The sequence below is a fragment of the Gymnoscopelus braueri genome (assembly GCF_963280865.1).
Source record: "Gymnoscopelus braueri genome assembly, chromosome: 5".
Classification (NCBI taxonomy): Eukaryota; Metazoa; Chordata; class Actinopteri; order Myctophiformes; family Myctophidae; genus Gymnoscopelus; species Gymnoscopelus braueri.
In genome coordinates, this window is record NC_137606.1 from 43,732,766 (window position 1) to 43,735,265 (window position 2,500).

The 2,500-nt window shown below is 39.7% G+C and overlaps 1 protein-coding gene across 1 annotated transcript in view; it reads left to right on the forward strand.

The window, feature by feature from the left end:
* LOC308085914 (leucine-rich repeat and fibronectin type III domain-containing protein 1-like protein) overlaps positions 1 to 2,500 on the forward strand; it is a gene marked incomplete at both ends in the record, with an annotated part of 66,098 nt that overhangs the window by 35,916 nt on the left and 27,682 nt on the right. The window lies entirely within an intron of this gene.

Genomic DNA, 2,500 nt, shown 5'->3' on the forward strand with positions numbered 1-2,500 from the left:
TATCCGGTCAGAACCGGATGTTGACATTTTCGACAATCGATCGGGCTAAATTACGATGCGATACACGACTACGATGACTGATCGTCACCCAGACCAAAGAGAGTAAACGTGGACCTCTCCGTTCGCTTTTTATACCGTGTGAAAAACCGTGACTTTCCCTATTCTGGCCGAAAATCACCGGAGAAAAACAACGTGACCCGGAAATGATTTTTTTTTTTTACATCCGGCTCCGGGTGAGTCTGAAGGAGTCAGGAAGCGAAAGTGATCATGAAAAAAAAACAGAATAGCGCGACCACAGTCAAAAGTAAAAACTCGGGATTTCTCGTGCTGGCACTGAGGGTACTCGGGAAAAACTCGGGATATGTCGGGGCGTGGCACTGAGAGAGTTAACAGTAAAGGTAATTGTATTTTAATGAGCTACTCCTTGGGTCAATTCAGAATTAGTCATTCTGACTCTAGCCAAGTTAACTTAAAATAAGTGAATTTTAATCATTCAGAAAGATGAATAATTAACCAGACCAGACCATACGTGTATGCATCTAGTGAGTGCGAGGTCGCGGGGTCAAATCTGAACCCGATCTTGTCTTGCATGTCTCTCTGCCCTTGGTTTCCTTTCTCTCTACACTGAACTACAGTATCTGAAATAAAGCTTAACATAAAAAATAAATATTTTAAGCTATATATAATAATTCCGCACCCTGTTCACCTCTGGACATATTGGAAAGGAAAAGATGTATTTTGCCCTTTTGCTGAGACGGGCCTGCTCTGAATACAATCATACCTGACATGTTCTCTTGGTTCAGAGGAAGGACTTTTCAATAATGCATCAGTGCATGAGTTACAGCCAGCAGGCATCATATATCTGGAGTTTTAATAATCGATATGAAACACAAGCCAAGAGTGATGCAGCATTTTCTCTGTATACAATCACGTCTTACTTCAGCTTTCATACTGTTTGTCTCTCCTACACTGTCTCCCTCTCAGCTTTCCTACTGTCTCACCTACACTGTCTCCCTCTCAGCTTTTCTGCCACCTGTCTCTCCTACATTGTCTCCCTCTCAGCTTAACTACTGTCTGTCTCACAAACACTTTCTCCCTGTCAGCTTTCCAACCATCTGTCTTTCCTACACTGTCTCTCATATTCTGTCTCACTCTCAGCTTTCTGTTGGTCTCAACAGTGACAAAAATACAAAGACCGTCTGCTCTCTGCTTTAGAAGGAATTGTACATGTATGGTCATGCAATGTGTTTTTTATATCCATTGTGACCACTCGCAAATCAACCACTTAAAACCCAGATACACTTTGTTGATCGGGGTCCTCCAGGGGTATGTAGTACTCTGTACTTGGCCACAAGCTCACTATGTGTCACATCGTGAGCTTGTGGATCTGCTATTTTCGCCAAATATTTGCCTATTATGACATGCCCAGAAAAGGGACACCAGGGTTGTTGTTAAAAAAACATTCTAAACCTTCTCCACTTCGGCCTTCAGCGTTGTCGTTTGAATATTTGCTACTAGATCTGCTGCTAGTTAGTTATTTGTCTGTAACAGTTATACTGTATGTCATGCAAATGTAAACTCTGCAGTGGTTGGAAAGTAACTAAGTACATTTACTTAAGTATTTAACTACAATTTTTAGGTAATTTTGCTATTTACATTTTTCAGTACCGGTACTTTTATACTCCATCTCAGAGGTAAAATGTTACTTTTTAGTCCACTACAATTATTTGAAAACTTTAGTTACTTTCAAGATTTAGATTATTATTACAAAACAAACATTAAGCCCTATGTTATAGTTTATCTATTCGGGAAAAAAAGTCCGATCTACAAGCTCACAACATGTTCCCCTTGTGTGCCTGTATTCTACATTGTGGTGTTTCTACTTTTACTTAAACATCAGTAAAATATCAGAGTACTTTTTACACCACCGAAACTTATTGGACTTCTGTTACACAATGTGCAGAGGGTAATGGTAATATGAAATATAATCTTAGCACAGGGTAACCTTGACTTGGCTCTAAGCAGCAGAGCTGGCCATCCAGTGTTTTTATTTACATCTCACAGTCACAAGGTCTTGTTTTCTTTCTTCTTTTTCTTTCATTACAGTATGCTGGGTTGTACTTCAACCTGCCAAGGGAAAATAGATGGATTCATGCAAGTTTTAATACCCATATGGATCAGTCTACATGTTGGACCAGAATATTTCAACACATCAAATTCTGTGAATGCTTGGATCTCAAGTATTTTTACTTTCACTCATGTTCATCTGATCCTCATTAATGCTCATTAAAAGATATGGCATCATTTCAGTGTGACACTGATGAAGGCTAGATAGCCAAAACGTTTGTCAACATGAGTGATATGGAACCACAAGACTTTTATTTCTGGGTGCTACCCTCCATGGTTTAATGTGTTGAATCATTTCTGTCTACTCACTCTGTGTCTCAAAGGAGGGCTGTGCGACAGATCAGAAAACCTGCCTATACCAATGTCATTGGTT